Raw genomic sequence first — 12,868 nt, 5'->3', positions numbered from 1 at the left:
CGAATTGCCACCAAAGGCACGGAGTGACTAAAGGGCCAGCCACCAAAGTGCCGCCGAAGGCCTGCCGTGCTGCCAGATGAGTAAAAATTCTTCAGGGGAGCCTCCCCAGCCGAGAGCTCACGCGGGACAGACAGGACGGGAGCTCAGGCAGGACAGCCACCCCTTTAACAACCGGTTCTAAACCGACTTCAAAATTTGACAACCAGTTCACGTGAACCAGTGCAAACCAGCTCCAGCTCATCACTGGTCCAATCCCTTCAGGAATTGTCCAGTCATAGCATGGGAGAACACAGTGTGTCCCTGCACCAACAGATGGAAGGCCGATATGGCCACCAGGTGCACCTTGACCGACGAGGGCACCAGGCCCTGAGCTCTAAGGTGAAGGAGGTAGTCAAGGATAAGCTGGATTGGGGCAGCCACCGGGGAAACACCCTGCTTGGCGGCCCATCTGGAGAACTGGGACCACTTCGCCAAGTAGGCAAGGCGAGTGGAGGGCTGCCTACTTTCCAGAAGGACATGCTGGACCCCCTCCTAACATGTCCGCTCCTCCCTGCCTTGCCATTGAGCAGCCACACTGTGAGGTGGAGAGCCACTAGGTTGGAATGGAAGAGGCGGCCCCGGTCCTGGGAGAGCAGGTCTGGGTGGAGCGGCAACAGCTGCGGCGGAGCCACTGCCAGGCCCATGAGGGTCCCGTACCAGTGCTGCCGGGGCCATGACGGGGCAATCAGGAGAAGCCGTGCCTTGTTCATTTTTACTTTCTCCAGGACCCTGCTGATGAGAGGGAATGGGGGGAAGGCATAGAGAAACTGGTCCGACCAGGACAGGAGGAAGACATCGGAGATAGCGCCCTTTTCCAGACCCCCCCCCGAGCAGAACCAGGGACAGCGCCGGTTCTGTCTCGTCGTGAACAGGTCCACCTGGGGAGTTCCCCACACTCAGAAGAGCTGGTGAGCCACTTCCGGGTGGAGAGACCACTCGTGCTGGGAGAAGTCCCTGCTCAAGTGATCTGCCCACATGTTGCGGGCACCCGGCAGGTGGAAGACCCTCAGAGAGATGTCGTGGGCTATGCAGAAGTCCCACAATCTGAGGCCTTTGCGGTAGAGGGCGGAGGATCAGGTCCCGCTTTGCCTGTTGATATAGAACATCGAGGTCATATTGTCCGTGAGGACCCTGACCACCTTGCCCTGTAAGTGCGAGCGGAAGGCCATGCATGCCCGATGCACCGCCCTGAGTTCCTTGACATTTATGTGTAGGGATAGCTCTGGGGCCGACCACAGCCCGTGGGTCTGAATGGTCCCCACATGGGTCCCCCCAACCCAGGTCTGATGCATCAGACACCAGCTCCAATGACGAGGCCCTGTCTCGGAAAGGGACCCCTTGGAGCATGTTGTTCGGGGTGGACCACCACCGAAGGGAGGCAATCACCGGGTTGGGCACGGTGAGGACCTTGTCCATCCTGTCCCGGGCCTGGGAGAACTCCAAGGCCAGCTAAAGCTGGAGGGGCCTCATTTGGAGCCTGGCGTGGTGGACCACATATGTGCACGCCGACATGTGACCCAGGAGCTGGAGGCATGCTCTGGCCGTTGTCACAGTGAACTTTGCGACCATGTTGATGAGCCCCTTTAGGATCTCGAATCTGTCCAGTCGGAGGGAGGCCATGGCCAATGAGGCATCCAGGAACGCCCTGATAAACTCTATGCAATGGACTGGGACTAATGTGGACTTGGTGTCATTTACTAACAGGCCCAAGGCAGCACATGTGGACAGTAGAAGCATCACATAATCCTGCACCTGCGACCTGGAGCTGCCCTTGACCATCCAATCGACCAGGTAAGGAAAGATCTGGACCCGCCGGCGCCTGAAGTAGGCCACTATCACCAACATACATTTTGTGAACACCCTTGGGGCAGTGGATAGGCCAAACAGGAGGACCGTAAATTGGTAGTGATTCTGTCCCACCAGGAAATGGAGGAAGGGTCTGTGCCCCTCAAATATGTAGATGTGGAAATATGCGTCCTGCAGATCCAGGATGGTGTACGAATCCCCTGGATCCAGGGAGTGGATGATGGAGGCCAGGGAGACCATGTGGAACTTGAGTTTGACCATAAGCTGGTTCAGATTCCACAGGTCCAGGATGGGACTGAGTCCCACTTTGGCCTTCAGGATAAGGAAACAGCAGGAGTAGAACCCCTTGCCTCTGAACTCCCCGGGGACCATTTCCACTGCTCCCAGGTCTAGGAGCCACCCGACCTCCTGGTCTAGCAGGGCTTCGTGTGAAGGATCTCCCAGAAGGAACGGGGGTAGGGGATGGTTGGGCGAGGGCGAAGCAAACTGCAGTGTGTAGCCCTGGGAGACCGTGTTGAGGACCCAGCAGTCTGAGGTTAGTCGCGACCACTACGGGAGGAAAGCTCACAACCAATTGCAGAAGGGAAGCTTTATTGAGGGGGGATCCCTTTTGGGACCTGTCAGGGTTCCCCCCGGTGTCCCATCAAAACCGCCTTTTCCCTGCCTGCTTGCCCTTGGAGAACCCAGGCTGCGGGGCAAGCCTTGACTGCCACTGAGGGCGCCTCTTATAGTCTCTCGACTTTTTATAGGCAGCCTCGTATTTAGGCTGGGCAGTCAGAGCAGGAGCCTGCTGCGGCTTAAACTTAGTTTTGGCAGGAGCTGGAACATAAAGACCCAGGGTCTGCAGGGTCGTGTGGGAGTCCTTCAAGCCATGCAGCTGTGTATCCGTTTGTTCCACACACAGAGCCTTGCTGTCAAACAGGAGATCCTGCATGACCGACCGTGCCTCACTGGACAGCCCAGACAGCAGGAGCCATGACGCCCTTCTCATGGACACTGCCGAGGCCATGGATCGAGCTGCCGTGTCCGCCGCATCTGACGCCACTTGCAGGGATGACCTGGTAGCAGCTGCACCCTCCTCCACCAGCACCTTGAACTCTTTCTTATTGCACTCCTGGAGGGAGTCCTCAAATTTGGACAGCGAACCCCACAAGTTGAATTCATATCTGCCCAGGAGAGCCTGGTGGTTTGCCACCCGCAACAGGAAACTTGAGAATGAATAAACCTTTCTGCCAAAAAAGAGTCCAGCCTCCTTGAGTCTTTATTTTTCAGAGTGGGGGCTGGTTGTCCCTGCCGCTCCCTGTGGTTGACTGAGTTGACCACCAGGGAGCTGGGCGTCGGGTGGGTGTAGAGGTACTCTGTACCCACCAAGGGGCACAAAGTACTTGCATTCCGCCTTCTTCGAGATGGGGGCCAGAGAAGCTGGCGTTTGCCACAGGGCATTTGAAATCCTTGCCACCCCCTCATGGAGGGGCAAAACCGCCCTGCCTGGTGCCAAAGATGACAGTACATTGAACAGGGAGTCTGAGGGCTCCTCCAGTTCCTCTGCCTGGAGGTAAAGGCTCGATGCCACCCATTTTAAAAGTTCTTGTTGGGCCCCAAAGTCCTCCTGTGGGATGGAGGCTGCTATCGCCTCATCCAGGGAGAGCGAGGAAGGAGTACAGTGCTCTGGGTATCCGCTGGCACCAGAGGGTCCACCACCTGGTCGGTCTCCAGGCACAGTGCCGAGGATGTATGTCCCACCGACCCTCTCCTTAGGGGCCTGGAGAGAGAGGCCGATGGTGCCTCTGAGGCTCTGGCTACCGAGTGGGCCCCCATTGGGGGCTGCGTCGGAGGCCACAGTGCCCGCTGGTACCACTGTGCCAGCTACTGGGCCCGGTGCCACTGCACCTGCTGTGGCACCGAAGGCCCCGGCTGTTCGGCCTGCTGGCCTGGCCCATGGAAGGGCGACTACGAGCGGAGGCCGGGCTCACAAACGACCTGCCGCTATCACGGGACTGGGAGGAACAGTGGGGCCGGGAGCGGCATTGCCCAGGGGACCGCAATCTTGATGCGGAGGACCGGTACCACCTGTAGCTACTGCTCCATGATCTGTTCCAACGGGCAGACCCGCGACGGCATGGTGCCAGCGATCTACGCCTCAGGCTGCAGAGACAGTGCCTTGGTGAAGACTTGGAGCAGGATTCCGAGCGGGAACGGTGACAATGTCTGTGCCACGACCAGCTGCGGTAACCCCAGTGAGACAAGGACCTCTGGCAACATCTGCCTCGGTCCCGTCAGTAATCGCTCCGTGGCATGGAGCGGTGCAGGGAGTCCCAGTCGGATGGTACCCAACCAGACAGTCTGGTGGGAGTCGAGGACGAACCACGTGGACTGCATCCCAAACGGTCGCTGGGCGGAGAACAGCATCGGGAACATTCCTGCGACCGAGACTGGTGCCACGCTGGGGACAACTGTGGAGAACCCAGCAGTGGCTTGCCTCTGGAGTGAGGGGGCCAACACCAGCAGCGCTCCTGATACAAGCATGGTCATGACGTCTCTGGCTGCTTGCAGGGCCTCTGGCGTGGATGGCATCCAGACATCAGGGGAGGCCTGGTCCAACACGGCCGGGTTACTCTGCTCAACGTGAGTCGGAGGCCTTGAGACCAGAGGGGATCGAGGACTGCCCGACATGGGTCTAGTCTGTGCCCCTGGTTTACCTCAGTGCTGCTGCGAAGAAGGCACTTTCTTAGCCTTCTTATGCTCCATAGACGGGGAGCGGTGCCAACTAGTTGAAGGCACCGGGAGGTCGCCGTGCACCAATGCCGCGGTGCCTGGTGCCGACTCGGAGCAGCCCGCCAGAGCCGGGGTCAGCGCCGACTCCATGAGAATGGCCCGGAGCCTAATGTCTCTTTCTCTTAGTCCGAGGTTTAAATGACTTGCAAATTTTGCAACGATCACTGATATGGGTCTCAACCAAACAGTGTAGACAGTCTGCGTGTGGATCACTCCTTGGCATAGATCGCCTACAAGTGTCGCACGCCTTAAAAGCCGGGGCATGGGGCATGCCCCGGCCCGGGTGCTCTAACTAAATGAACTAACTGTAACAGCTAACTAACTACAGGTATTAGCACTGAACGAACGAAAAGTTCTGGGGACGAGCTACAGCAAAGCTGGAGTAGCACAGTTCTGATGCACCTTCACCGGCAGCAAGAAGGAACTGAGGGTGGGAGAAGCACACAGCTCCCCTTATACCGTCCCATGGAGGCACCACTCCAGGGGTTGCTGGGGTGCTCCCCCTATGGATACTGCTAGGGGAAAAACTTCCAGAACTGGTGCACATGGCGAGCATACACATCTATTGTGGAATACACATGAGCAATCACTCGAAGAAGAATGTACAACTTTCTAATTAGAGAGACAAGGTGGGTGAGGGAATATAGTTTATTGGACCACCTTTGGTTGGTGAGACAGACTTTTGAAAGCTTATCTCTCTCACCAACTGAAGTTGGTCCAGTAAAAGATATTACCTCACCCACCTTGTCTCTCTAATATCCTTTGAGCAGCAAGGCTACAACATTGCATATAACTTTCTACTATAATACAGGGCAAGCATGCTCAATTTCTTATTTTATTTACTGGTTGCCCCTGTGCAGGTTAGCATGAACTGCCCTTAACTTGCCATAGGAAACAGTGACTCACATATAAGAAATGGGATATTAACCGCCCTTGGAATTTAATCTTATACTAGTGATTGAAGCACCTTTAAAGGGAAACATGGCTTGGCTCTTTCACAGGAATTGCTGTAGGGAAATAGATTTCAGAGTAGCAGCTGTGTTAGTCTGTATTCGCAAAAAGAAAAGGAGTACTAGTGGCACCTTAGAGAGTAACCAATTTATTTGAGCATAAGCTTTCATGAGCTACAGCTCACTTATGAAATGAGCTGTAGCTCACGAAAGCTTATGCTCAAATAAATTGGTTACTCTCTAAGGTGCCACTAGTACTCCTTTTCTTGTAGGGAAATAGACAACTGTAATTCTTGTAAAAAGAAAAGGAGTACTTGTGGCACCTTAGAGACGAACCAATTTATTTGAGCATGAGTTTTCATGAGCTACAGCTCACTTCATTGGATGCATACCGTGGAAACTGCAGCAGACTTTATATACACACAGAGAATATGAAACAATACCTCCTCCCACCCCACTGTCCTGCTGGTAATAGCTTATCTAAAGTGATCATCACACTTTAGCTAAGTAAGATAAGCTATTACCAGCAGGACAGTGGGGTGGGAGGAGGTATTGTTTCATATTCTCTGTGTGTATATAAAGTCTGCTGCAGTTTCCACGGTATGCATCCGATGAAGTGAGCTGTAGCTCACGAAAGCTCATGCTCAAATAAATTGGTTCGTCTCTAAGGTGCCACAAGTACTCCTTTTCTTTTTGCGAATACAGACTAACAGGGCTGTTACTCTGAAACCTGTAATTCTTGTATCAGCCATGCGGTGGCAGACTTTTCCTCTGCCTGTCCAAATAGAGGTGTATTCATCATTTTAAAAGGGAGGCAGTGATCTCTAGCATGTATGCCTTTATCAGACTTATACCTGACAATTTTATGGATAAATCCCTGAGAATGAGCATTTAGCAAATGAGGATGTTTCAATGAGGATGTTTCAAATGAGGATGTTTCAATGTTTCAAGACTAAGATATGTGGTTGAGATTAGGTAAAAGGGGGCAAGTATATAAAATAATCAATAGTATGGAGAAGGTAAATTGGAAGTTTCTGTTCTCTGTGTCTCTTATCACAAGCGAAAGGGGACAGTCTATGAAATTAAAAGATGGAAAATTCAAAAACAATAAAAAGGAAATACTTTCAAACAATGTGTGATTACCACAGGAAATCATTGAGTTAAAGAACTTAACAAGATTCAAAAAGGGAATGGATACTTACATGGACAGCAAGAATATCCAGAGTTGTCATAATTAACAACATAAATTTGGGAAAGAATATTAAACCTTGTGCTTCAGGGTGTAAGCCAGTCTATAATATTAGACACTAGGAAGAGACCCAATATAGAGGGCAGCTTATTCTTCTGCTACCTACTGCAGGGTTCTTAAACCTTGCTCTGAAGCATCAGGTACTGATCACTGTCAGAGACAAGAATCTGGATTAGTGGGACATTGGGTCTGATCCAGTGTGGCAATTCCTAAATGTATACAAAAAGAAAAGGAGCACTTGTGGCACCTTAGAGACTAACAAATTTATTTGAGCTCATGAAAGCTTATGCTCAAATAAATTTGTTAGTCTCTAAGGTGCCACAAGTACTCCCTTTCTTTTTGCGGATACAGACTATCACGGCTGCTACTCTGAAACCTAAATTTATACATAAATACATTTCATCTCAATCTACATTTACAGATTTATTTTCATTTATATGGTTTTTAGTTGATGTTAATACAAGTGTAAGATTTTGTTGGTGGTAAACAAATCTGTATGGCTGAACAGGCTGTAAGGCCAAGATCTAGCAAAGCACTTAAACACATGATTAAGTGCTTTACTGGATCAAAGGCCTAAGTGCATCAGTGAATACTCTTTCAATAAAACACTCTCAAAGAGAGAGGAAATGACCTTCATGGTGCAGAATACTTGATTTTGGAGGGTCTGATGGGGACCATGTGGAATTTACATATAGCCAATGTGGCTTTTAGTTGGCTAATTTTCCTTGTAAAAAACGATTGTTTCAGGAAACACCTGGATTGGTGTGGTGGTGACATCTGGGAGACACAGGGGCATACAATCTAATGGGTCCTGGTTCATTTCTTTGCTTTCTTTCAGACGGGACTCTGATGACTTAAGTTAATGCCTCTTCCTATCACATGGGGAATTTAGTCAACTGGAGTTGGGTGAAATAAAATATTGACAGAATGCACAAATGGGAACAAAACCAGTTTCTGGCATTAGATCTGATCTCACTAAGTGAATTTATAGTCCCAAAACAGCTCAGGAAAGAAGACGGAAAAATCCTCTGCCCTATGACAGACATGAATGCTTAAATCATTAAGAAGAAGAAAAGTGATCAGGAATTCGATTGGCCACAATTGTTAGTTTTACTTCATTGAAAATGCAAGTAAATAAATGACAATGCTTGACACACCAAAGGGCAGTACCCAAGAGAAGTTTTCTGGGGAGGATCTGCATGAACTTCGACAGGGTTCAGCTGAATTTGAATGTTAGGATGCATCTTGCCCACATCTGGATCTTATTGAAATGGTACTCGAGTTAAAAAAAAAAAAAAAGGATTTTCCAGCTTCCAACAGGTTTGTGTTACAGGGGTGAGGGAAAGTTGAAGTTAGTGTAGTGCTTGCCACTTTTGATTGTAAATGTCAGAAATCTGTAGGTCTCTGGAGAAATTTGTTTCTCCCTGAACAGCTATCCTCAGATCTAATGACGCTACATTTAATAAAGAAGAAATGAGAATGAAGTTCTTGTTCAAGACTGTTCACAATTATAACACTGACAAGGCCTGAAATAGGACAGATAATATAAATAGATGCACAGATAATTACAGAACTGGTATATGGAACTACTCAGTGTCATATCTAGTTTAAATGACTGCTAGAAACATGGAGAATGTCAGATTTCTTGACATGGCACACATCCAACTGGGGACTAGAACATACGTGGGCAAAGAAAGATGTATGCATGTGATGTGGAGAAACAGAGAGAGGAGCATAATTCTGGGCACTGAGTTTGTAGCAGCTTCCCAACAAAACTGAAGTATCCATTCTTGGGTGGTTTGAACTGTCTGGCTCCAGGACTTGGCTATATTTATCCTGGCTGATATATTCTGTCAAATGTGCCCTGCTGTTGATAAGGTGCCGCTGGTGACAAGAGTGGGGGAATCAAAGGGGAGGAGCAGGATGGGGGCTTCCAGTCAGTGTTTTTTAAGGGGTCTCAAAAGCCCTGCAGTCTCATTCCAGTTCAGCTCAGACCCTGGCTTCGAGGCACCACTGGGAGCTTCAAGAAAGAAAAAAAATCAAGATGCCAGAGCCTGCAAAGAAAACAGGTAAGGACAACAACTGAGAGAGAGAGAGAGAGAGAGAGAGAGAGAGAGAGAGAGAGAGAGAGAGAGAGAGAGAGAGAGAGAGAAACACTGAACATAGCCTGGCTGAGAGTGTGACTGCCAAGCAGAGCAGCTGTCCCTATATCAGAGAAACGAGATGCCTTAGAAACAAAGTAGAGAAAAAAATAAATAAATAAGTGATGATATTTTGTAAAAAGTTAATAAAAAAAAAAGAGATGGATTCAGAGAGCTCACAGGCAGAAGAGGGATAAGTTCACTCAGAAACTCCCATCCAAGTAATTAGCTCCAGAAGCTTTGGCTGAGGGGAAAGGACAAAAATTAAACTGTTCCATTCAAATTCCTTTTACTTTTCACTTCCTCTCCTAGGCACCGTCAGGGCAGTGAAAGCAGCTCATTGTCCTTCTCCTGAGTATTTTTCAGACAATAAGCAACAGCCTTTGATAGAATTTTTGGGCATAAAATCTCCAGCATAAAGACAAGGCTCATAGCAGCTGGTTCACATTTTGCTCTCTCTCAGACAGAGAGGCACACTATAGCTCTAGGGAAACAGGGAACTCTGAGAGGTTTATACATAGAATCACAGGGTTAGCAGGGACCGCAAGGGTAATCTAGTTTAACCCCCTGCCAAGATGCAGGATTTGCTGTGTAAACCATCCAAGACAGATAGCTATCCAGCCTCCTTTTGAAAACCTCCAGTAAAGGAGCTTCTGCAACCTCCCTAGGCAGTTCCCTTTCCTCTCCTCCCTGCTCCAGTGAGCCAGAAGATAACTTCTCCTCTCTTGAAATAGGTCAGAGCAGTCTACCAACATCAGGGAGGCAGCTTAGTACCCCTCTCCTGCTCCCACACCCGCAGAAAGGAAGCATGCAGAAGGAAATAGATTTAGAACATTCCTAATTATTCCCTTGATTTAATTTAACATTTAGAACCAAGAAGCTAGTCACAGACCACCTGCCTATGTTGAAAGAGGAGAGCTATGAGAGGTGTGGGGAGAGGGTGCAAGTTACAGGGAACTTCTGTAAGAAGATACACCACCACTCCCACCAGTAAGGCAGAGGTGGGTGAGGAGTATTTAGAGGGCATCTGCCCTTGTGAGTCAAAAAGAGGACCATGGGAACACTGTATGTTCCCAACTAACTTCAAAGAAGGGCCTGAAAGTTACTTATGGATGTTTGAAAATAGTGTACATAGGAACATGCAAAAATAGAAAATTATACTAAGTCTGAGCATTTACACTTAAGGGCAGAATCTGCTCTCAGTGAGACTGGTGTAAATCTGGAGTGATTCAGATGAGAATCACTCACATACACTATGCAGGTCTGTTCAGGTGTACATGTGACTTTTTAAAAGCACACATTTTTCAGTGATTGTCAATAGCAGCTGCTTAGTGTTTATTGTAAGCTATTGGAGGCTTGTGTACAGCTTGATGGATGTTCAGTTCCTTAGCAATATCCTGTTAGGGTGGACAGAGAGGAAATCTTCCCTACTTGTTCAAACCTAGATACATTAAGAAGCACTTTTGGTTGAAACATTTGGTATTTTATGTCCTCTGAGCAAGCCACATTTGCTGCCTCTGGCAATTACACTAAAGAATTCCAGAGACCCATGCCTCATAAATAAGGGCATGTGTCCAGACCAAGGGAAGTGCCTGGCAGACAGAATATTCAGAGGGCTTATACTCAAACCAGCTCAGTAAGAGCCTCTTCATCATGAAGCAAAACATCCTTAAACACTTAAACTATATCCTTCATGTAGGTTTTCTGGTATTTTCCCCCTTATTTCTAATTATTCAATAAAATACATTATTGCCAGTGATTCTATGAGGCATCATTCAATTTCTTCACAAAACAAAGGACTGAAGCGGGGTTATTCTCTCTAAAAGCATTTACGACTTCAGTGTGATTTCCAGTTTGAGCAACCTCTTAAACGTTGATTATTGTCAGGATCTATCGAATTCAGACCTAAAAGCTTTAAACAAATATAGAACTGACTTCTTGAAACTGAGACAGACACTTTATTAGAATAAACTTACATTTAATGGAATAAAGGGCTTTTTTTCCTAAGTTCAATAAACTGTCAAAGTGCTCTTTCAGGGCTAGTTATTTAATATTGATTTGAGATATTATTGCTAGAATCATAGTAATAACTGATTTATAATCTCCCTGTTATAATGCATATGCACACATGCAACAAGCCTTTGATAGCTGCGACTGTTTGAAACATTTGCCAAACTTTTTATAAAAGCAAATCAATAATAAAAAATGTTTCCCCCTTTTCTCTCTTACAAGGGAGAAATAAAAACAGGGTGGGGTGGGGTGGTGAGGGGAGGGTAGTAAGCAAAAGTTACACTGGACTTTTATCCAGGATTTTACACATAGTAACTATTTTATCATCTCATGACTTGTCGTGTCTAGAAGCCTATTTGGAACCCACTAGAATGCTAAGATTCCAGCTTTTCCATTGACATACATACAGCATTAATTTCTAGCCCAGCAAAGTTATAACATCTCAGATCATGATATTACAAGAGCCTTATAAATAAGAGTTACTATCGTTTGTAGACCTTTAATAAGATTAGTAGTACTAATCTTTGTCATTCAGATACATGTAATTAGATGAAGGTTTCTAACCATCAGAGGAGTGAAGTTCTGGAACAGCCTTCCATGGGGAGCAGGGGCAAAAGACATATCTGGCTTCAAGACTAAGCTTGATAAGTTTATGGAGGGGATGGTATGATGGGATAGCCTAATTTTGGCAATTAATTGATCTTTGACTATTAACGGTAAATATGCCCAATGGCCTGTGATGGGATGTTAGATGGGTGGGATCTGAGTTACTACAGAGAATTCTTTCCTGGGTGTCTGGCTGCTGAATCTTGCCCACATGCTCAGGGTTTAGCTGATTGCCATATTTGGGGTCGGGAAGGAATTTTCCTCCAGGGCAGAGGGGTTTTTCGCCTTCTTCTGCAGCGTGGGGCCTGGGTCACTTGCTGGAGGATTATCTGCACCTTGAATTCTTTAAACCACGATTTGAGGACTTCAATAGCTCAAACATAATAGGTTGAGGATTTGGTACAAGAGTGTGAGGGTGAGATTCTGTGGCCTGCGTTGTGCAGGAGGTCAGACGAGATGATCATAATGGTCCCTTCTGACCTTAAAGTCTATGATTCTATGTACATTCACGGGGCCACCTCCTCAACTGGAAATGCTCCATTGAAATCAATGGAGCTATGTCAATTTACAACAGCTGAGTATCTAATCCCATGGTAATTAAGGCATCCTGACTTTTTAGAGTGTAGGGTTGAAAATATAGTATTAAGCAATTTACTAATGCTAAGCATTTTCAAAGATTATTTTATCTATGCTATATTTTAAGAGTATCTTGTGATGTAGCATGAAAATTATATACTTATATGCAGTATAAATTAGAACTAGGCTCTATACCATGTTCATCACCTTGGTATTAAATACCTACACAGATAGACCCTTCTACCACACTATCACATTATAGCTGTTGTGCCTACTAAAGAGTGCAAAACAGGTTCCATTTTAACCCATTTGTATGTACACTCAGAACTTTGACTTTCATCTTTTGTAGTCAAGCTGCACTTTCCAAAAAATTCTATCTTTGAGCAGAGACCAAATATGAAAAGTTTAAACTCAAAACAGCCAAAGGGGATGTTATGAGACAGTCAGAAAAAAGTGAACACCCCACCACCACCACAAGCATTCTCTCCACATCTCAAATGTTTTTGAGAATAACAGTTAAACTTTGATACATCAGACTTGTCATGTAAAAAGACCTTTAAAGAAATATGCACTTTGTTAAATTTGGAAGAGAGTCTAGGAATGCTGAGCAATTCTGAAACCTGGCCATTTATATTTAGTTACCTAAATATAGAGTTAGAGACTTAGATTAGAAAATGTTGGCCAAGGTTTATAATAGAACTTGATTGCAACCTTAA

This window comes from Lepidochelys kempii, chromosome 6 (assembly GCF_965140285.1).
Source record: "Lepidochelys kempii isolate rLepKem1 chromosome 6, rLepKem1.hap1, whole genome shotgun sequence".
Classification (NCBI taxonomy): Eukaryota; Metazoa; Chordata; order Testudines; family Cheloniidae; genus Lepidochelys; species Lepidochelys kempii.
The sequence above is the reverse complement of the archived record's forward strand: the minus strand, read 5'-3'. Positions refer to the sequence as shown.